Below are 24,638 nucleotides of genomic sequence, written 5' to 3' on the forward strand. Positions count from 1 at the left end.
GAGAGAAGGCATCGTCATCCCCTCTGATGTCATGAAGAAGGTCCACAATGAATATCATGATGTCCGATCCCTCAGCTCCCATGGGGACCCCACTGAGACACAGGTTGTTGCGGCTGCCCCGATTTTCCAAGTCTAGCTGTTTGATTTGGATCTCAATGTGTTGCTCCTCCAGAAGGGCCATACGTTGCCAAAGTTGCTCTTGGTCTTCTGTACGGGCATCGACAGTCTTTTCCAAATCATCCACTTGACCGCCAATTTCCGCTACATCTCTCCTGAGCTCCCTGACACAAGATTGTACCTCTGTGCGAAGGGAGCCAATTTCAGATTTGAGCTCCTGCATAAAGTTGGTCATGAAAGATTGAGTGACTGGTTCAGAGGACCGCCGGCCGATGCCGCCATATCCACAGCAGAAGAGGAGCCCGGCTTGTTCCACAAGGCTGTCACAGGATTGTCTCTTGGGGGTGCCGCTGTGTCCTTCCCAGCCTTCGAGCGAGACATGCCTCCCCCCCCCCCCCCCCCCCCAAGCTCGCGCGCACCAGACAGAGGGTCAAGGCCCAGGGGCACCGCACGTGGCTGGATGGCTCCCTTAGCAAACACCCCAAGAAGCTGGATTATAACGCCCCCAGGCCAGAGGCAAGAGATAGGGGGCCAGCCCTCCAGAGTCCGGGGACCCCAGTGTCTCACCAAGCACGCGAGTGTGTCAGCCCCACAGGCAGGTGCAGTGACTTTCTTGGTTACCCCAGGGCCAAAACTCGGCCAGCGTTGAAAGCAGGAGCTCGCCCACGGGGCCAGAAAAAAATAAAATAAGTCTCAACCGGCCAGAACAAGCGGGAGATGCAGTCTATCTGGCAGTCTGGAGATCATTGCCCAGTGCCCGGCCAACAGGCCCGGAATGTCTTTCTGGGTGCAGCAGAGGGGGAGAGCTGCACACTCCAACAGTCAAGACCCAGTCCCGGTGCCCCAAAAAGCGTCGAAAACACACCAATATGCAGGAGGGTGTCCGCAATAGGGCACTACAGTGTCCAGCAGAGTTTCAAACGGCGGCCGCAGGTACCCGCCTCAGGCACCCCCACCAGGGTCCACAAGGGCGCCCCGCCGCCAGTCAGGAGGGCGCGCTTAGTAGGAAGGGAGTGTCCGACCTGCGATGTCTGGGGCCCGTCACACAAAGGGCCCCGGCGATTTCACCAAAAAGTGTCAGTAGGCCAGGCCAGGCACTGCCACGTGTTCTCACCAGGGTCGGGGGGGCCCGGGCCTCCAGGCCTCTGCTCCGGGCCCCAGGCAGGTGCAGCAGCGGGAAACTGTGTCAGGCCTACGTCAGTCCGAGACTCCCCAGAGCTCGGAAAGGCGCCCAGCGTCCATCGGGGTCTCACCGTCCAAGACCCGGCCCTGTGTCAGCCCCGCCGCCCGACCCACAGGACGGCGAGCGGCATTAAACGGCATCAAGGGGCCCCAACCTCCAGCCCCAGACACAGCAACCTCAGCAGGCAACAGGGGGCCGGGCCCGGCCCACGCAGCCATGGGTCTCACCAGGCAGGTCTAAGATGGCGGCCGGGGGGGATCCCTGTCGGCGGTTGGACCCTCTGTTTATCGTTGCGGGTGGGGCCGGGTCTCCAGAGCATCACCACGAGCCCCCGGGGCCCTGATGCATCTCGCCGGCGCTCGGCACCACAGGCCCCGGGGCGCCTCAAGATGGCAGCCGCCCACGGCCCGGCTGATGCCAGACCCGGAGCCGCCACAGGCACCACTACGGCCAGCCTGACAGGATCGCCGATCAGCCAGATAGCGCCCGATCGCTTAAGCTGCCAACGCGCCCTCAGCAGCGTCGTCTCCAAGGCCCCGACACGGCTCTAGTAGCGGAAAAGGACAGCGGCTAACCGGAGCTCGCCCGACGTCCGTCTCACGGCATTAGCAGCGAGACCACGCCCCCGGACTTACTTCTTTTTGTCTTGCATACTATTACATTGGATTTGAAAATAAATCATCATAAATCCTAAGAGGACATAAATTTAACAAAGACTTAAAGAGCTTTTTGCAGACGGTTTGCTGTTCTAGCTGAGATAATAGCAGAAACTGCGTAAAGAGGAAGGGCGATAAGCCTAGTGCCCATTCTTGGAAAACCCAACTTCTCTTGCAATACACGGGCCTCTAAACCATTTATGAAGATCAGGAACAAAAAGGCAGCCAAGATGCATCCCTGCCGGAAGCCCTCGGTTGATACTATAGAGGGGGTACTCTTGCCTCCTGGCCGATACCGAATCTTCACCATATTAGAATGCATTCATTCACCAGAGGAGAATAAAGAGGGGTTCTTCCACCCCCATGTGTCCCATCATAGCCCAGAATGTGGCATGATTGACAGTGTTGCATGCACTCGACAAATTAATGAATGCTAGATGTAAAGAGCTCTTCATGGACTTGGTATATTTGCCCCCAATAAGCGACACATTTAGACACTGGTCAATCGTGCCCATACCCTGCACAAAGCTGTACTGGACCTCTGATAAAATGTTATTTGAGGTAGCCCATCCATCTAGGCGGGATAAAAGGATCCTCCCCAGAATCCTAACTGATGTATCTATAAGGGAGACAGGCCTATAACAAACTGGACCACCTCTAGCACCCTTCTTAAAAATTGGGACTACAGTAGCTAATTTCCATGATGGGGGAGTGCAATATTTGGCAGCTCTGAAGATATTTGCAAGTAAAGGGACCCATAAATCAGGGCTATTTTTGAACAAATCAACTGGGACCCCATCAGGGCTTTCCCACATTCACCTTGCCCAATGGCTTCCTTAACTGAAATAGACTTGCTTAACTGCACAGAAAGGTGGTCTCCATTACCTACACTCATTTCCTCTTCACAGACTACTAGCTCTCTATTGAGAGGGTTAAAAATGCGGGAGAAATGCATAAAACATGTTTCCGAAATGGGACAGTCTATATTAGAGGAAGGCCTCTGAGAACAATGGGCAAAAAGTTTCTCAAATCTCTTAAACTACCTGCCGTCAGTAGATCCTCCCATGCTTCACTTCTCAGCTCGGCCTTTCCAGCTTGAATACATAGAACAGGCAACAATGATGCTTCTACATCTTTAGGGAAAGCCTTTATGGCCAGCTTTGTTCATGTGCCTTCGAGAATGCACCATTAAACAGCCTTGAGGAAAAAGACCAAGCTACAGGATGAGTGGTTAATAAAGCATGCAAGATAACAGAACAAAGTTTCAAAGTCCTGAACTAGGGAACTCAGGGAAATCTCATCAGAAAGACATCAACAGTAACATATAATTGTCCACCACAATCTTACCCTCCAACAGTCTTGGGTTAACCCGGTCCCATTTTAATCTCTACCGACTATTTGGATAAAATACAATGGGAACAGTGGTAGCCTTGGAGTCAAGTATGGAGCAATCCAACTTTAAAATGGCTACCAGCGGATTATGATCACTTTCCAGGTGCTAAAATCCATTACCCAATGGTTATGCTCATTGGCCATTATCATGTGATATATTGTACGGGGAATAGAACCACCTGTGAATGTAGGAGGCTGATTGCAGATTATGTCAAGGAAACCCGCAAAGAAAATCAAATCATATGTCATCAAAATGGTATTAAGTGCATCCCTATACAGAGTAGATTTAAAATGTAATAAGGGCTGACCCTCCTTGTTCTCAATGGCACACAACCTTGTGTCATGTAATTAGAAAAAATACAAAGAGTTAAAAAAATATATATTAGCCTTTACTATGGCCGCATTCAACAGAGTTACAACATTAGTATTTTGGTGATCAAAAAGGTTATGATAAAAATGATTAATCAGTTTGTCTATATTGCCCACTTCTGAGAGCATTAACATTTGATATCAGGGGGATTAACATAATGATTTCATCTTGATCTTATTGCGTGTAACAATAGGAAAGAAAACCATTCATACAAAAATCCTTGACGGCCCAAGTTTCTTGCATATGAGATCAAAGTTATAAACAAAGCCCATCCTTTCCTCATTCATTCTTTAGTTTTGCACAAATCCCAGCAATATTCCACGATAGCAAGGAAAAAGCATCACCTAAAAGTAACTTGGCCAGGACAATTAACCACATTATACTTCCCTGAAGGGTCAGACCAGCTGCTTTGGTCGTAGGTGGGGCAATAGCTGCACATTGCACTATAGAATCCAGCTCACTACACACCATATGAATGCAATGCTTCAGCTTTTAAGTAGAATATGATACAAATGTCTTTTTCCGTGCAACCTTTACTATCTTAAAGATTATTCGATGTTCCATTAGCATTCATCAGGGAATTTTCCACTCAGAATGGAGGAGATCTAAGCCAGGAATACTGTAGTAATTTTAAGTAGCCTACATTTTTTTACAAGCAAAACCTGCACCAGAATGAATTGTTAAAAAACTTAATTACAAAAAAGAGAGTGATTATTTGGTCATGACAATATTACTCACATTGTGTTGAGCAACTTTTGGATAAAGGTAGCAGATTAATGCCATTTTTGGAAGTGCTATTTTTCTTTTGTGTAAACCTCCGAGTCCAATTTGAAAGAGGCACTATGAATAGTCTAACAACAAATAAAGGGGGAGCTCCTGCCTCCTAGCTGAACATGTACAGCCCCAAAAATAAGGAATCCATTGTCTAGTGCTTGAGAAACAGGACTCCGCTCCCCACAATATTGGCCTCTTCCTTCTCCATGCTTTTGTTTGTTTCGCAATTGAAAAAATATTCCTGGATGCTAAATAACATTGCTGAGAAATGGTGCAAAGGTGGAGCATGGCCATGAGCCCAAAATTGCAGACACGAGCTAACGAAGTTCCAGAGCCCGCACCACCTTCCCTGTGGATCAGTCATTATCCGGGCACATTTTGTACACCGACGGTAGAGCTGCACGGCGGATCACTGATCGGCTGCAGGATTTAGTGGCCAGCCCAGCCCCTGAGGCCGCAGCGGAGCTGGTGGGTCGCGGCGGCCTTACCGACTTGGGGCCCGGCGGCCTGTCGGGTGCTCCCACGAAAGGAGGGCAGTGATGAGCGCCTGCCTACCCGCTGTCTGAGAAGTACCTCCTGCTGAAGCAGCGGGCCGAGGTGAATCTAAAATCCTGAAGCAGCAGCAGTGGTGATATTCTGCGGGTGCCTCCGCGTCCAGCCTGGGGAGGAGGCCTAGTGACAGCTGGGCCGGTGCTGACCCGGTCGCTGTGAAAGGGAGGCAAGGCATGTAAATATCATTTAGACTCAACTCCTGTTTCTGGTTCTCATGTGAGTGCATATCTGCAATCTGCAGCGCGTTGCTGGCTGACTGCGGACCATCTACGGATTGGGGGAGGGGGACTGAGCTCCACCTTGCAATCCCGCGCCCCCCCCCCCCCCCCGAGGTGCAGGCTCCAATTTGTGAGGACTGGCTTGAATGGAGAGGGCCCCTGGATGATGTCCTGCAGAACGGGCCCACTGGGACCCTACCACAACCAATAGAGACATTGGAAGAGACCCTGCAGCTTCACAAGAGGTAGAGTTCATCAAATTGGACATGAAGATAGAGCTAGGGAACCAGGGGCTTGAGAGCACACAGATCAGGATCACGTGGTGAAGGTTGGGGCAGCGTGCCCACCGACAGGCTGTGGGCTGGGTGTAGTGTTTGGGGAGGGGGGGGGGGGGGGGGGGTGGGAGGCATTACCGGTTTCCACCTCCCCTCCTGCTCCTGGCCAGCAGCAATAGTGCGACTGTACCCTCAGAGAGCAAGAAGTGACCCCTGAGAAAGTGGGGCTGTGACCCCGGACATAACGCCTCACTATGGTGAGCAGTAAAAAAGGCAAGAGAATCCAGCTCAACATGATGGACAGATATGCGGTCCCCACGATTGCCTAGAAGGAGAGTGGGGGCCCTCATATGGGAGGTCGGGTGGACACTGGTGAACAGCCGTCGGAAACAACTATGGGAAATCATGGCCGCCATCCAGAGTGTAAAAGGCACCTTGGAACCCAAATTGGACTCAGTGGTGGCAGAGATGTCACTTTGAGAGCTGCAGTTAATAAGGAAAAGGGCAGTCTACTTGTGACAAAAAGAAAACAGTGGCAGACATCTCGAACACTACTACTGTGCACCAAAAACAAGAGGCAAAACTTCAAGACAACAATACCATTATACAGGAGAGGCTGGACGTTATGGAAGGAAGGTCCCGCCTGAATAATAGCCGCCTGGTAGGTGTGCCCGAGAAAGCGGGGGAACAAAGTGAGGACCTTTTTGTCAAGAACTTTATTATGAACACTTAATGACCCAAAGGGTTCTCCGTCGAGCGGGCTCACATGGTACCCATGACTCCTCCCAGAAAGGGTGCCCCTCGCCACACTATCATTGCAAGAATATTTAATCATCGGTACAGACGCCATACTCTAAGCAGCGTGCCGTACACTAGCCCTAAAATTTCTCGATAAGCCTGTACCCAGACTTCACTTTCAGGGTCCAAATACAGCGGCGTAGCTTCCTGGAGGTCAAGAGAGAACTGCGAAATAACGATATTAAAACACATGTTGCTTTTCCCTGCTAAACTCAAGATCATCGCTGAAGGGAAAACCTGGCATTTTGACGCTCCAGAGGTGGCCTGGGAGTGGCTGAAGGGGTGGCATCCGGCTACTGTCCGCAAAGGGAAGAACACTCCCCGATCGCAGTGGAGAGCCCCAGATAAAGGGACAACCAGTGATGCATCAATGCAGAATGAGAGAGAACTTGCACTAAGAGGTCATGGGCGCCCAGTTCATCAACAAAGGAGACTGCTCTCTAAGAAACTAACTGTGGGTCTACTTGGACACTCCGATGTCCTACTGTGGTTTAACTCAGATCTTGCTGTGGTCTCTTGCTGTGCCTTGGGGTACCTCGGGGAGGGAGAGGATTAGGCTTAATACTGGATATTTTCATGTGCGCCAATATTCGATCCATCCTGATGGAGGGTGAGCGTGGACGGCTTATGTCTGGTAGTTCACCCCCGGTTAACAGTTCACGATGTTCTTAGGGGCGACAGGTGCCTTGCTAGTTGGGATTAGGTGGGTAGTATGGAATCCACCATGCAGGGGTGCGGGTAGTTTTGGGGATAGGACAGATTAAGTTTGAATCACACAGCAGTGAAATCCAAAGGGTCACTCATCACTATTGGGATCTATGCAACATCCGTAGAGACACAGGTTATGTTTTGATACACATGATACAGCCATGTCACACGAACTCTGCACCAGATTAAGGATCCTATCATGGAATGTCTATGGCCTTGGGGACAAAGTAAAGAGAGGGATGGTACTCCAATACATTAAAATACATTGCCTAGATGTGGTGCTACTGCAGGAGACCCATCTCCTCTAACACATGTAAGGCCCTAACTAGAGGAGGGAACACACGGAGTGCACTTTCGGGATACACAGACTCCAGAGGGGTGGGGATCTGGTTGAAAAAGTCAGCATGTTTATTGCACATCAGACCTAGACTGACCACCAGGGCAAATACGTCGGCAATCAGTCAAGTAATGGGGTGGGGATAAATGCGGGATTCGCATCAATCTCTGTTCGATGTATATCCCACCACATCACCACCATATCATCACCATATGACGCTGTCGAGACTGAGCAATCTCCTGCTGCAATTACCGGATGGACACTTCTCATGGGTGGGGACTTCAACGCCATTTTATCTGAGGATATGGATAGGTCAATCTCAGGCCCAGCACGTTCTATGAGACTTCACTCTAGCCACCTTTATAGCGGTGATGGGGCTAGCCGATATTTGGCGTCTTTGACACCCGCTGGAACACCAGAACACTTATCTGTCGTGATTACATCACAGCTTTTCGAGATTCGACTATGTTCACTCAGATAACCAATATGACTCAGTTAGCCGACATATGCTACTTAGCCAGGGGAATAACAGACAATGCCCCGATGTGGATATGTGGGAACAGTCCATCAGGCCTCGGGGGCCGAGAGCCATCTGTGCCTGGCATCTCACAGACAAAACAATAATATGCAATCTAGATCAAGGCAGCACCTTCTAATTCTCACGTTGTGGGAAGCCAACCAAAAAAAGATTACTCACTCATTACGGGTAAAAAGAAACAAAAATAATAGGCAAATCTACTGGCCTTAGATGCTGCCATTATGGCGATGAAGCGGGGAGGTGGCACCGAAAGAGGATGCTGATCATATCCACGTCCTCCGGCTTAAGCAAAAGGAATACTGAGAAGAAAACGTGAAAGCATGTCGTATACTGACCCAGAGACGTCTACACGAAGTTGGGAATAATGCAGGCGACTACAACTACAGGCTTGGTTGGAGAAGCGAGAGCATGCATGCGGCTGGGTCATACAACTGACCACTGAGAAAGTTAGAGTTAGATTGGAACCAGAGGGGATAGCGGATGCGTTTGTTGACTATTACAAGGATCTTTACTCCAGGAAAATACACTGCACCCCCTCAGAGGCGAAAACCTTTTTAGCCAATATTAGACTCAACTCTCAGCAGACCACAAAAAGTTCCTTGAAGTGGACATACATCCCAGTGAGATAGGCCAGGCAATATGTGCGCTTAATTCAGGGAAAGCCAGTAACAAAAAAGGCCACCACCGGTCGAAAATGCCCAGTGCCCGCTACGGCAAGTCCGGTCCGGTTTAGAGCGTCATACTGAAAATGTGGCCGTAGAAGCGATCCGTGGGCCACCTATTTGAAGACCAGAGAAAGGCAACGATAGTAGCGATTCATAAGCCTGCGAATCCACCAGATAAATGCAATTCGTAATGCCCTATCTCACACCTGATGTGAAATAAAAGTTCTAGCTAAACTCCTGGCCAGTCGTCTCCGCCAAGTCATCGCATCCCTGGTCCACCCGGATACCAAATAGAGGGACCAGACTGAACTTGCGGAGGCTATTCGGAGTCATGGCGGAATCTCGAGCCGAAACAATATTGACAATGGTGCTGTCCATGAATGCCTCCATGGCATTCGATACATTGGAATGGAACTATGTGTTTGGGGTACTGGAACAAATGGTGTTCGGTCCAAACTTCATAGGATGGATGCGTCTTTTCTATAGCACACATTAGAGTGAACAGGGTGGTCTGTAGGCTGTGTTTATGTGCTTTAATTGATTGTGCTATGGCTTTGTATTATGGTCAGGTGTCAAATAAATGGAGAGAACCTCTTATCTGACCTATCTTTTTCTTGTGGGAATTAATCTCTCATATATTACATAAGCCCCCACATTATCACAGTTACTCAAAAACCATTTTAGTTTCTTTATGTGTCATTTTATTTACTTTTTTATATATAAAATTAGAGACAAAAATGTACATAACAATATATTCACACTTGTCATATAATCATCTGATTCACATGTAAAACATACATTTTGTTACCTCAAAAATTAGATGGCATACTTGTATGGAAACAAAAGTTTTTGTTTAGAGAACCCACAAAAAAGGAAAGGGATTATTAGAAAAACATCACATGCACATTCTCACTTCTCATTCACTCCTGCATACTACCAAACATTCTCCGCAAATCACTTATCATTAAAAACCAACAAACCCTCCCTGACATGAGATCCTACTCGGATAATGCTACAGGCATAGTTAATCTCTGTCCATAAGATTTTAGTGCTTATTACAATGCCCTCAAATTCTGAGGTCATAAGGTTTTAAATCCATATTCTTCTGAGGATCTCTTCAGAGTATGGTTGTTGTGTCTGGTCGGTCGACGTACGTTTCGGAGACTGACTGTAAGTACTGTGTCTCCTTCTTCAGGACCAAAACTTTTCTTCCAGAACTCACAGAAAATCTGCGTAGTAAAAGAATGGGGTTCTCTCTGCAGAGAAAGAAATTTATGAGAGTAACTGGGGGGGATTTGGATTGCCAAAGATTCTGAAGTTAAATGCTCTTGCTTAGTTAGAGCTAGAAAAAGTTTTTAAGAAAAACATCACTGTGTCGTTTCAAACAGTAGTTTAAAACAAAAAAGAAAGGGATAGTGCCCAAGTTATGAGTTACCCAATAGTGCTGCTAAATACAAACAGATTTTCGTGTCATAGAGAAATTTAGAAACACCATGAGCTAAGTAGCAGAGATAAAGAAATCTAAGAGAGGGCATTTACGTGCTCTTCTCCTACATGTATCGGTCGAAATTGCATCTGTTATCCCGACATCTGTTCTGGGCTCCTACTGCTCAGACGGGGACTGTGGTATTTACAAGGTCTAAGAGATTAAAAGATGAAAGCATTATGCTCGCCGGTTCTATACTAGATTTCATGAATGTACTATAACAAAACACATGTGTGGAGTTATCTCACCCTTAATGGCTATATGATATTTATCTAGGTACGTGGGGCCGTGGCTCCTTCATACATCTCGCCCGTTCAAGAATACAGCTAGATCGATTAGTAACACAACATCAGGTCGTTTAATCCAATTCCATCTAGAGCTAAAAATTACAGGTATTTATATCTCTGGCATGCTAGCCAACACAATTCGGCAGCCAGAGATTTAGAGTTGAATACTCAGTGCTACTTACCTAAATTTGTATCGATGCAGTAAACTACAGTGCTGTGCGTAAATATTCTCTCCACGCAGAATTGATATCATAGATGTCCGTTATTCAATCTAAATGGCAAAGAGAGCCAAACTGTCATTAGCACAGTCTAGTCGATTGGTTGACGATGTTATTTTTGAAAGGGCTAAAACTGGGTCTGCATTAGCTGGTCGGCATCTAGTACCGTGTTGCTGATATTGACGTGTCTACTAGACATAAGGATAGTTCTAGGTATATTTGTTAGTTTTAAATATGAGCATAGCGCGCGCTATATACAAGTCTAGGGGACACGTTAGTGTGTGACAGCATTATATAGGAGGCATGTGACTATATCGTCTATTTTAGTTAAATATGAAGAGGACCTGCTGCAGTTGTATATTAAAGACAAGACCTTTATCAGCAAAGAAAAGGTACGAGCATGGGGGCTTCCTGTGCTCCAAGTGTAGCTAATATCTTTATGGGGGAATTCGAGCGCAAACATATTTTCAATGAGATCGCACCTTTTTTTGAAAACATTACACAGTGGCACCGGTTTATAGACGATATCTTTTTTATTTGGACAGGCCAAGAATCCGACCTTTTGGATTTCATATCCTGGCTAAATTTGAATGATCAGAATCTAAAATTCACTGGTAAATATTCTGTAGACAGAGTTGAATTTCTAGATATTTGGATTATAGGCAACCAAGGACAACTGGAAGTTAGCCTATATAGGAAACCAACAGCCAAAAATACCATCCTAGAGCATACTAGTTACCACCCACCATGTCAAAAAGACTCTATCCCCTTTGGGGAGTTTCTTAGAATCAGGAGAAACTGTACTAACATCACAGAATTCATGGTGCATGCCAACTCTCTACAAGAACGACTGCTGCTTAGAGGCTACCCAAGAAGACTGATACGTCAGTCACTCAAACGGGCGAAATATTACAACAGAGATGCCCTCATTAATAATGAACCCAAAGAGAAAACTGACAAATTAGTATGCGTGGTAGACCATTCAAATATCAACTATAAAATCAAACAGATTTTGGACAAAAACTGGAAAATCTTGAACATCAACGATGACACCACCATTCACAAACCCATAGTAGCTTTCCGAAGAAATGCTAACCTCAAGGACAAACTGGTCCATAGTAGGTTTCAACTACAAAATAAGACAAGACAAACTACCTTGGATGGGAAACCCCTACCAGCAGGCAACCACCGATGCGGCAATTGCCACGCTTGTGAACATGCCATAGTTTCACAAACCTGGACATATGGTGAAAAATCAGGAAGATTACAACAGATGACCAACTGTAGGAGCTCAAATGTCATCTATTTAATACTATGCCCATGTGGGCTGGGGTACATAGGGGAAACATCCAGAGAGTTTCGGCTGAGGCTCTCAGAACACAAATCAGCAATAAGAACAAAAAAGATACAAGCGCCCTTGGTTAAACATTACCTTGATTGTAATCATAAGGAAACAGAAATAACATGGACCATCTTGGAAAAGGTCAAGATTATACCAGGAAAGGATCCAGCAAAAAACAGAAAACAGCGCGAAACATTCTGGACTTTTCATTTGGACACTGTACGTAAAGGCCTGAACGAGGAGATATTGTGGTTAGTTACAGAATAATTCTGACACCATCCATAATACTCAGTTCTATAATTTGTCTGCGAATTTGAACTTGGGCACCAACAATACAAAAATTACAACATTGTGAGGATTTGCCTCCCAATACATGTGTTCAGTAACCACACCAAGATGGCACTCACACTAGTTCCAGGTTAATGGCATACCCCACTGTGAGATCTGCGCTCTTGTTCAGATCTCTTTTAACCATTCCAAGATGGCACCTACAATAGTCTCCGGCCACTGTCCCGTTTTCCCTGACCTAAATCCGCCTGGTCAGTCCCTCGCAGTCAGCCCTGGTACAAATAAACAATCGGCTTGTCCAAGTATATGTTTGTTTGACCACGCCTTTTACCAAGCCGTAAAATACATATCTGTATTTAAAGATCTTAAACATATCTGTCCTAGCACCGACCGAGTCCAAATACAAAACACCACTTACCCTCATTAGCTTATTAGCTTATAAACACCACTCCAAGATGGCGCTGACTTAACAATCAGGCGATCTTCACTATACGTACGTGCACGCCACTCTAATTTCACGTAGTAACACGTGATCATGAGCGTCACCAAATAAACACACGGCTTTCAGTGCATTAGTGCTCCGTACACCCGGTGATGGAGAACACGGAAAGCAACGCCAGTTAGGAGGCAAGAACGAGATTGGGCTCTACACCTTAATCCTTAGAAGCAAATAGAAAATATCGTAGAGCTTCGTTTCAGATACTTTGGTTCAGCTTATTCCCCGCGATCTCCCAGCATGTACATTACGATAGGAGATGGCTGACTTTAAATCATTCTCCGGTGTAGTATTTCACTAGGCTGCATAGAGCTTTGCTGACACAAACAGTTTATTTTCAAAAAGAGTTACGCTGTCTGCGTGTCTTTAATATACAACTGCAGCAGGTCCTCTTCATATTTAACTAAAATAGACGATATAGTCACATGCCTCCTATATAATGCTGTCACACACTAACGTGTCCCCTAGACTTGTATATAGCGCGCGCTATGCTCATATTTAAAACTAACAAATATACCTAGAACTATCCTTATGTCTAGTAGACACGTCAATATCAGCAACACGGTACTAGATGCCGACCAGCTAATGCAGACCCAGTTTTAGCCCTTTCAAAAATAACATCGTCAACCAATCGACTAGACTGTGCTAATGACAGTTTGGCTCTCTTTGCCATTTAGATTGAATAACGGACATCTATGATATCAATTCTGCGTGGAGAGAATATTTACGCACAGCACTGTAGTTTACTGCATCGATACAAATTTAGGTAAGTAGCACTGAGTATTCAACTCTAAATCTCTGGCTGCCGAATTGTGTTGGCTAGCATGCCAGAGATATAAATACCTGTAATTTTTATCTCTAGATGGAATTGGATTAAACGACCTGATGTTGTGTCACTAATCGATCTAGCTGTATTCTTGAACGGGCGAGATGTATGAAGGAGCCACGGCCCCACGTACCTAGATAAATATCATATAGCCATTAAGGGTGAGATAACTCCACACATGTGTTTTGTTATAGTACATTCATGAAATCTAGTATAGAACCGGCGAGCATAATGCTTTCATCTTTTAATCTCTTAGACCTTGTAAATACCACAGTCCCCGTCTGAGCAGTAGGAGCCCAGAACAGATGTCGGGATAACAGATGCAATTTCGACCGATACATGTAGGAGAAGAGCACGTAAATGCCCTCTCTTAGATTTCTTTATCTCTGCTACTTAGCTCATGGTGTTTCTAAATTTCTCTACGACACGAAAATCTGTTTGTATTTAGCAGCACTATTGGGTAACTCATAACTTGGGCACTATCCCTTTCTTTTTTGTTTTAAACTACTGTTTGAAACGACACAGTGATGTTTTTCTTAAAAACTTTTTCTAGCTCTAACTAAGCAAGAGCATTTAACTTCAGAATCTTTGGCAATCCAAATCCCCCCCAGTTACTCTCATAAATTTCTTTCTCTGCAGAGAGAACCCCATTCTTTTACTACGCAGATTTTCTGTGAGTTCTGGAAGAAAAGTTTTGGTCCTGAAGAAGGAGACACAGTACTTACAGTCAGTCTCCGAAACGTACGTCGACCGACCAGACACAACAACCATACTCTGAAGAGATCCTCAGAAGAATATGGATTTAAAACCTTATGACCTCAGAATTTGAGGGCATTGTAATAAGCACTAAAATCTTATGGACAGAGATTAACTATGCCTGTAGCATTATCCGAGTAGGATCTCATGTCAGGGAGGGTTTGTTGGTTTTTAATGATAAGTGATTTGCGGAGAATGTTTGGTAGTATGCAGGAGTGAATGAGAAGTGAGAATGTGCATGTGATGTTTTTCTAATAATCCCTTTCCTTTTTTGTGGGTTCTCTAAACAAAAACTTTTGTTTCCATACAAGTATGCCATCTAATTTTTGAGGTAACAAAATGTATGTTTTACATGTGAATCAGATGATTATATGACAAGTGTGAATATATTGTTATGTACATTTTTGTCTCTAATTTTATATATAAAAAAGTAAATAAAATGACACATAAAGAAACTAAAATGGTTTTTGAGTAACTGTGATAATGTGGGGGCTTATGTAATATATGAGAGATTAATTCCCACAAGAAAAAGATAGGTCAGATAAGAGGTTCTCTCCATTTATTTGTCGTTTTCCCCTCCTCTTAGACCTAGAAGTACTCAGGGGTAACCTTCCACTCAATTGTTTATGGTCAGGTGTCTGCACGACCCTCTTGTAGACCTATGTTTACACCAAGCGGCTTGTGATGTATGTGTTTTGCAAAATTTAATAAACCGATTTATACAAAAAAAAAAGAAATGGTGTAAAACTCTAAAAGCACACCGAAGACTGCATAATGGGGGTTGTTCCCTGGTGAGAGGTAAAACTTCAGTTTTTTAAAAACATATTTTCAATGTAATTTAAAGGTTTGTTTCATCTCGAAGACAATCAAAGCATAACTATTATGACTTTGTAAATGTATCTATCAATGTTAATTCACTTAGCATGCATCATCTGTACTTTGGCATCATTCCATTCTCATACCGGTTTATATCTCTCAGCAATACATATGCAAATGAAATGATTTTCTGAGGGGGTCTCACTTTATTTGAAATACCTTGATTTGAAATGAACTAAATCAAGGAGAAGATTTAAGATTTTTTTTTTTTTTTAACGAAAGCCTGCAATCTGCATTTAGTTTTTAAAATTAAAAATCTAGGTTTACTAGAAAAAGCAAGTCATCCTGGCTTTTTAAACTTCCAAATGGTTTTCAGGACTGTCTTAATCTGACATGGAAAAAAAAATTGCCAGGTAGGTATGCATTGATATCCCCTTAATGATTAGAGCAATGTACTCAGGGAGAGGGTCGTGCCACAGAAATTTGCCAAGATTAAAATTTCTACTGATCTGGCACTTGGTTGCATCATGACCTTTATAGTGCCTAGGAATGACGTAGACAAATATTGACACCCAAAATCAGCTACATGAGAAAACGAATAACTTACTTTTGTATACGGACTCGCAAGAAAATAAAGAAAAACAGTTAATAAATTCAACACAAAAACACCCAAGTTCTCAGATCACACCAGCATACACAATCTAAGTTTTAGGAAAAGGCTGGTTTAAAATGGAACTAAGATCAGTGTAAACAGTTTTCCACTGAAATAGTGTCCTTTTCTCAAACACTCGACAACCATTAAAGCCATAACTTACGAGCGGACCCAAAGAGTTTAATGGATGCAAAAGCACAGAAACAATTTATAAAAAGGTTTATGCAGGAGATTAGCATGCTCAAAATGAAACTCTTAAATAGAGACTCAGATTAGCTATCTTGTATATGATCCCAGATCTACTGCTGTGAAAATCAGGGCCACATCTTATGTGTTCAAGTTACAAAGCAATCAATTAATATTCTTCAAAAATACTTACAATTTGAAATATCTATGGTTTGGAAAAATTACCTGAAGAGTGTCTTGCACCACTGGAAGTAGTGTTATGCTGAAACTCTGAAAAGAGTATTATACAAAATATTCCAGGAATCACTTCGGATATGAGGAAGAATGTTGTTGGTAAATGTTTTTGTAGCCTAGGTCATTCACATCGCCGTCTCAAGGTTTTACAGAGCCACAGAATGAAAAGTAGATGAAGTTGCAGAACAGTAGTAACATAAAAATCCAGTTTCTGTACAAAAAAAAGAGAAATATTTCATTAAATTAGCTGTCTCCCAAACAAAACAAATATGCTTTTTTCTTTTAATACTCCTCACAATATCTCAAAATGTCCGTGTGTACCTCTCATTTTTAGAATGACACAACCTATTGTGGTTTTTCCAAGAATGTCACTGCTGTCTGGAATAGCCTGACCGAATGTGTGTCGTTAAGGAAGTTGGGAAAGTATGTTGCTTGAGTTAAGGGGAGGGTGAATTCTCACTTGCGGAGGCATTTTCTTTTGTTTTAAGTACAAGACAGCCAGTTGAGTCTTTCTGACCGATTCACAAATTAAATAAATTCCTTCATGTTCTAAAAGTGTAGATTCCTTCAAGATGTGGAAACTAAGATTCTGATTACATACAAAATTTCTATATATAGTCTCAATTTTGCTTTTTTTTTTTTTTTTTTTTTTTTTTTACACAGATACAGCGAACGGTCATCCTAGATGATAATGCCTGAAAACAAATACACCTGATCCCAAGTAAATCTGAATGCTAAATGTTGCAAATGTTGAATACACAGCTATGGTGTTACCCATTGTTAATCTGATACACATGTACACATGCACATTGTACTTCACAGTACACAGTCTTTCATTTGCCTTAAAAGAAAGGCACAGGAGCACAAATATTTTCCAAGACATCAGGCTACATTCACTTTTGACTATGCTGCTTTCTTCGCACCAAATCCCTGCACCTCCCCTTCCTTAGTTCTCTGTGTTGCTACCTCATCCCCTCCACTTACTCTCTCCCTTGTGAGGTGCTGTCTAACAAAAAGGATAGCAAGCAGAGGAAATAATGGTGGGACCATGCAACAATAAAGTAATTAATGTAACCAGACGCCAAGTATAGCTAAAGAACAAATATTGAGGTGATGTTTATCATTTTGTTTGGAATCTTCCTTTGATTTTGCCAGCATGAAAATAGATGTTTTCAAGTTTATTAGGGATTTCGAACTTCGGAAATACTTTGCACCCAACAAAATGAAGGGAAAAAATTAAAATGGACAAAGAAGGGATCCTGACAATTTCGGATGTGGATAATCTTGAGGCAGTGTTAACTGTAGAGATGCTAATAAAACTGTTACTACAGGTGGATTTTCTGATGCAACTCTACATACTGCTAGTACTACGGATTTTAAACCCCCTTTTAGGTTTCTACTCCAGATGTCTCATGATAATTTGGACATTTTTCAACAGGTTATTGTGTTACATTAAAAAAAAAAAGCTATGCTTATGGACCATAAGGAGGTAATGCAGATTTGAAAAGTGAACAAATAAGTAACTAAGAATAACAAATACATTGAAAAAGGCGGATGTGGTGAAAAAATAAATTAGACAAGGGTGGAAATATAGTACTATGACCTAAATAGATGTAGGAGTAGGAAGCTTTTAAGCAATTGAATAACCATGATTTTTATGAGACTATTGCTATGCAAAGGAACAATGCGATGAAATTAAGTTTTTTGATGATCTAAGTGTTTGGTGTGACAAAACTAATTGAGAAAGAAGAGTACGAATTACTGAAGGGAGAGAATCTGATGATACCAATTTCATATTTGCTGTCAAAGGTACATAAAGGTAGAAAAAGTCCACCAGGGTGACCAATTATATCTAGCATAAAAAGCCTATTTAAAAATGCTGCGAATCATGTGGATCATTTGTTATTGCTGCACATGGAGTCTTTAACGTTATATGTAAAACATACAAAGGACTTGAGAAAAATTGCCAATTCCTGTCCTGAATTTGTTAATCAAATTAGATGTTGCCGGATTGTATAAATCCATTAAACATGCAGGCGGTCTACGAGTCTATGAGGTTATCATCACACAACTTATTTATGAAATTATGAAATGGTGTTTAATGGAGAACATCATCCTATTTGGGGGATCAGATTTACAGGCCACTCCAAGAACTGCGATGGGCACCAGCTTCACCCCAAACTATGCAAACATGTTGGTGGTCTGGTTGGAGGATAAGTTGTCCAAGGGAGATACCAGTGAAGGTTACAAGGAAAATATCCTTTATAGTTGTGTTTTAAGAATGACGTATTAATCTATAGACTTTTTAAAAATGAAAAGACAAAATTTGTAACACAATGGGATAACAGTGATTTAAATCCCCAGTTCACCAGTATGAGTATGGATGAAACTGCATTGTGTTCAATTGCACTTAAATCAAAACTGGAGTGGTAAATAATAAATTACAAACCACCATAAATTGGAAAGATTCTACAGGGACCAGCACATTGTACTTTAGAAGATTATATTTCAGAGCCCTCAAAAGAAGTAACCCCTATGGGGAGTATTTGAGAGGCAAGCACAATTGCAGTTCTGGCAAGCTTTATGAGAAAGAACAAGAAACTATTAGGGCTAGTTTCAGGACCAGAGGGTACTCTCCCAAAATGTTGAAGGAAGCAGAGAATAGAGTAAAAATGCTTGATAGAAACTAAAGTTTGAGGAAAATCCATGGACAGATAGAAGCAATAGACATGGATTTACTGTTAAGTATGGCAAACAGCATCTTGAAATAAGAGGGGTACTCCAACATTGGTAGCTCCTACAGTTGTATCAGGTTATTAGGCATTCTGTGTAAAAGAGCCTGAAATTACATTCCAAAAAACTGGATTCCTCATCCTAATCGCTAGTCATTACTGGCCAACGAGGAAGACCAGTAATTGGCAACATTTCACACATTTTTTTGAAACCTACTGTTGGCTGTAAAGCATGTCAAAATGGTAAACCCAACAGCGCAAAATCCACTTTGGACTAAAGCAGGATCTTGAAGTCACTAAATGCTGCACAGCACTGCCAAAAAGCATTTTACTTTTTTACTGATGCTTTACAGCATTGCCAAGAAGTACTAGAAAAACAGGTTACAAAGGTGATACCCTGTTGGCTTTACAAATGCTAGTTTTCAAAAGTGATAGGGAGTTCTCATTTAATTGGAGCTATATTGTCTTGAGGTATGCTCTCCGTGGTAGAGATTCGGACTTAGGACAGCTCATCAGATCAATGTGGGGTCAACCTACAAATTGTAAAGGTTATCAAGAGTTTAAGCCAATAAACTGTTAGCCGTAGTATTGCATTATGGTGTATTACTTTTGGTGGGAAAAAAAAAGTGATTAGAGGAATGCTTGAATTGATCTCAGCCACTGCTATTAGTGGAATGCAAATCATTCTAACGTTTTTGCTCACTGTGCCATTTGACACAGGGCCAACCAATTGCAAATCAGCTTTTGTCCTTCTCCAGCAGGAAAATTAGTAGGCCAGAATTTGTCAAATGTGGTACATATCTTTATATGAGTATATCTTCATAGGCCAAAGGTCAATAGTGTAAACTTGAGAAATGAAAATTTAAAGATTATAAAAACGACACTGAATTAAAAGAAAAAGCTTAACTTTCTGCAGGCCACTGTTTGAAAGGACTGAGATTTTTAAGGCAGAGCAACTTGTTGCCAAAATGTGAAGGTTTTTGTTTAGTAGCTGACAGGACTACCTCTTAAGTAACTGTGGTTAAATACACCATGCTATTTTACGTCTAGTTTGTTGCTAAACGTATGTAAAAATAAAAGTAGCAACTAGTTAAAATAAACAAGTAATTTATCTTTAGTAACGTTCTTTCTGGTAGATACTCTAACCGCTGATTCCTTACCTAGTGAATATCCCCAGACGCCAGAATGGATCTGGAAACTCAGAAAGCAGTGTTCCTGCACGCCAATAGGTGGTTCAACTTCATGCCATCTTCGTTTGTTTACGGAAGTGAGAAGCGCAGCCACAGATAAGTACCAATGATGGTAACTGACCGTTTCTTTTAGAAGCTTTTTAATGTCCTCACAAACAAAGTCCATCAGCAAATGGAAAAGGGGACCATTCCACAGAACGGGGAAGTAGGAGGGTGGTGAGCAATCTGCGGTTAGATCAAGAACCTACCAAAAAGTGCATTCCCTAAGGCAAGTAACTTGTCCTTCTAATGGAAATCTTTAACCGTAGATTCCTCACTTTGCGAATAGATAGCAAAGCCGTAGCTCTCAAGGTGGTGTGTCTGTGGAATGACAGAATGGTCACAATGTCAATCCCAACAGATTTGACAGTCAAGGCAATAATGCTTCGCGAACGTGCACGCTGAAGTCTACACAGCAGCCTGATCAATATCACAGACAGGCATTCAATATGCCAACACAGTGGTAGCAACCTTAACTCTGGTTCAATAAGCCCTCAGACTGTCTGGAGCCTGCTTCCCAGCCAATGTGTAGCACATCTTAACAGAGAGGACTATCCATTGCAAGAGGGTCAACTTCTGCACTGCTTTGCCCTACCCTGCCCCAGAGAACCCCACACAGAGCGGATCGTCTTACTGATGGTCATTGATATGTAAGACTAATGTAAAAGCTCAGCACTCTCTTAAAGTCCAAGCAATTGAGTTTCCTCTTTTAAAAGATGATGCAGAGCAAAGAAGGTTGGAAGAGTGAAAAGTTGCCAGACATGTAAAGGATCCGGTAGGAAAGCAGCTTGAGTTCTTAACACCAGCTTGTCTGGAAAAAAGGTGGCATATGGCAGCAGAAACAAGAGGGCCTGAAGCTCACTCGTACAACATGCTGAAATTATTGCCACCAGAATGACCGTTTTTAAGTTAAGGAGGCGCAATGGACGGCTGTGCATTACCTTGAAAGGGGTATGCGTTAAGAAAGTGAGAACCAAATTTAAGTCCCTTTGTGGCATTAGAAAGGGCTTTGGAGGCAACACATATTGTAAGCCTTTAAAAAAACACACCAGTACAGGTGATCTGAACAAGGCCATCTGGTACAGCAAAAATAAACAGGCCAAGAGGACCACCAAGTAATCGTTAACAGTACCTAATGCAAGTCCTTGCGGGGCCAAAGATAAAACAAATAAAGACATTACACAGTTTTTTCCTTCAAGGGGTCCATCTGAAAGGTGCAGCACCAAGCCACAAATGTAACAATGCCTGGAGTACACCGATTTCGAGAAACGGGTGCCTGGCGGCTAGGGTTAGCTCAACGACCTCAAAGGGGAGAGCTGCTCAATCTCTAAACATGGGGGTGCAGGTTGTGAAGTCCTGGTACAAGACCCTGCCTGATGCTGTGAAGAAATAATTTCCTGAAGTGGCAGCCTGATTGGGTACAAATGCTTACGGCCAGAAATACCAGATACCACACGCTCCTGACAGAATCCAGAGCCACTAGCATGACCTGGGCCCACTTGTTCCTGATCTTAAGAACTCGGGGCAGGAGAGGTAGAAATAAAAAGGCATACAGCAGTTCCGCGCTCCATGCTGTGCAGAATGGGTCTCTAGTGGATCTCCATTTGAGCAGTCAATCCATCGTCTTGTCGTTTTTAGGTCTCGCGAGCCAAAGGCTCGAAGAGACATTTTATATCTGGGCTTTACAAAGTGCTGCCGTGGCCTAAAGCTACAGTGCATGTGCGCGGGCGCGCGCGCCGCGCTTACTTTCACTTTCGCGGCCGCACGGCCGCTTTGATCACGATCACTTTCAATTTCGCGGCCGCACGGCCGCTTTGCTGCGCAGACCCAGCCTCCTCTGCCAGCACACCCACAACTGGCAACATTACTAGCGCTTGTTCTCATTAGACTTCGGGAATTAAAAAACCCTCGCGCATGGAAAGTCATCCATGCCAATATTACCGCCAAGTCCGTTACTAAGCAGCAGGCAGGTTCTCGCATGTAGTTAGGGCATACGTTCTGTAGAAATCATTGCTAACTTCCTTAATGGCACAACTAACTCTCAATGCGGCGATCGACAAATATTGCTTTTGAATATCTGCTTGAAACCGACAAGGGATACATCGCATCAACACGAACGGCAAACATTCTTGTCCAAAGCTGTCTGGCCCATCTTGCTTTCCGTAGTTTCTGAGCTGTCCCTTTGGTGACGTCTCCGTTGCTAACCAACAGACTCGCGGCGACCTTCAGGCAGGCAAAGTTCAACCAAGCTCCAGTGGTGAGAGGGGAAAAGGGTGGTGAGCTCCTAGGGGATTGTTGTTACTGTTCATTAGCACTTGTGTAGCGTACAATAAATATGCTATGCTATCGCTGCTCCTTTTGGTAGTTGGGGCGGGGGGGAACAGTTTTACTGGTATTTCTATTGCCCAACGTCTGTTCTTTTAATTCCTGGGCGCGTCTGGTTACATATAGACTCTTCAGCACTTGCCTTCTCTGAATGGATCCCCCAATCAACTCTATGTCTTCAGTTCATCATTTTCCTAGGTTTGGAGTTCCGGTTGACAGCTTGACGTACTCTGGGTGTTGAAGCCGCGGTCTGCTCTCCATGAATCATTGATACACCTGATGATTAGTTAGAGATAAACCCATGACTGTGACGACATGGATCTAGTGACAACCCTGCCTGCGGAGCCAACAGGCCTGCACGCGTCTGCTCTCCCCCAGCTCTTTGCTTCTATATTTCCCATGTGACTAATTAGTTCACGCCTGTTTTTGTCTAAGAGCTATGAGACTTGTTTATCGAATTATAAAACCAGGATAACACGTCCTACAATTCTCAGAAAAAAATGAGACTGGGCTAACTAGTCACGCATGGACCTGGGAAACTTGGCAGGTATTCCAAAACTCCGGCATTGAACCTGGCACCGTATGGCCTTTATTGCTGTCATCATCGTTGCCTCTGAATCTAACCTCTTATGAGCTCATAGGCATTTTTACCTTGGGGGCCTAAGCATCTTTGAGACAGTGCTTGGTCCTTAGCCCTATTATCGCGAGGCATGCCCTCCCTTTTCCCACGGTTCTATTGCCTGTAGACCCCTGGCCTTTAGATTTCATACCTTGCTCTGTCGTCCCCGACTGTATTGCTCCAGTCTCCCATCCGTTTTCTCTCCAGCCACTAGAACAGTTCCCCCTGGCCCTTAAACGTGTTGCATTTGATTCCAGTACTATTGTTTATGTGCACCTAGATAAGCCTATTGTCTCTTAGTCCTATTATATATGATCTCTGGGTCATTCAAACATGTAATCTATGACATCCCTTTAGCTCTGACCATTTTATCTTTGAAACATGCACTTGTCAGCTCTTGAGACCCATAATTTGCTGTTTTGTGGTACTAAAGCGTTAATCTTTGAGGCCCTTAGATCTTTCCTTTTTAGGGGCATTTGTCTTATTGCCTCCTCGGTTGGTAGAAGTTTCTTATGTGGTTCGTCAAGACATTACATCACTGGAGCTCCCAGACTAGACCTATGATCACTCTGAACCAGCTATCATTTTGTGATGCTCCCTGCTACTTCATTTTCATGCTTCTTGTTACTTCTGTGTCACCTGTCTGTACCTACATTGATCCTTTCATACCTGCCTTCTCTGAGATACCCCATGCCGTTATCTCTGAAGACAGAGAGTTTGAGACTTGAAATATGTCTGACACAATATTGGCGTCAATAATCTCAAACTGCACATATTTAAACTCCACAATATCGACTACCAATCTATGGTCAAGGTTAAGGAAATGTAGATTTTCCATTCTTAACCCCACGTCTTCTTTTAATGGTGACATGTTGACAGCCAATATTATGGAGATAATTTTGGAGCAGGTCAATATTAAAACGTCACTATTGTTATCGAATACCTCTGTTGAATTCTATGACTTGTCTGCCTCAGAGCCCCTTGAAGCCTTATAACTGAAACCCCAACCCACATTCCTAGGTTGTGTAACATTGGGTCGTTACATGATTAACAGAGGAGAGATTCTGTCTCCAACTCTTAACCATAGGTTTAAATTCTGCCTCATAAATATTAATGAAGCAGGATTCCTGCGACACCAGCCCCTTTGCGCTGTGCTCAACTAGTACATCAAGCAAAGCTTTGATCTGCCCATGGTTTCTCATGTTGTGTGTGGTAACACCGTGCTGCCACCCATGCAATTGACTCATGGTCCATGAAGTATCTTTTGGGATGATTGACTATTTTTTTTATTGTTTTATGTTTTTAGGTAGGGTTTTTGTAAAGTGCCACAATTCATCTAGCAGTGGCCCCAGAGTGGTTTATTTATGTTACAAAGGACGTGGGTAATATCTCAAGGTCCTTGATAAAAAAAACAGGTAATTTGTCTTTGATGTTATATTAATTAATGGAATTTATCAACCATTTAATATGGTAAGTGGTACTAAAGCCTTAGAAAAGAGTAGGGTGACTGGGTGTATAGGAACGTAAGACCAATAGGCAGTTTTAAGCATCTAAGGGATATGC

At 43.5% G+C, this 24,638-nt stretch overlaps 1 protein-coding gene across 2 annotated transcripts in view; it reads right to left on the bottom strand.

Annotated features, from left to right (window-relative positions):
* The window catches only part of FRS2 (fibroblast growth factor receptor substrate 2), a 316,662-nt gene that overhangs the window by 205,402 nt on the left and 86,622 nt on the right, over positions 1-24,638 (bottom strand). For both annotated transcript variants that reach the window (XM_085653899.1, XM_085653900.1), the window contains exon 2: positions 16,162-16,381. The gene's annotated coding sequence lies outside the window, so the exon portion shown is untranslated. The remainder of the gene's footprint in view (positions 1-16,161; positions 16,382-24,638) is intronic.

Source organism: Triturus cristatus, chromosome 4_1 (assembly GCF_964204655.1).
Source record: "Triturus cristatus chromosome 4_1, aTriCri1.1, whole genome shotgun sequence".
NCBI lineage: Eukaryota > Metazoa > Chordata > Amphibia > Caudata > Salamandridae > Triturus > Triturus cristatus.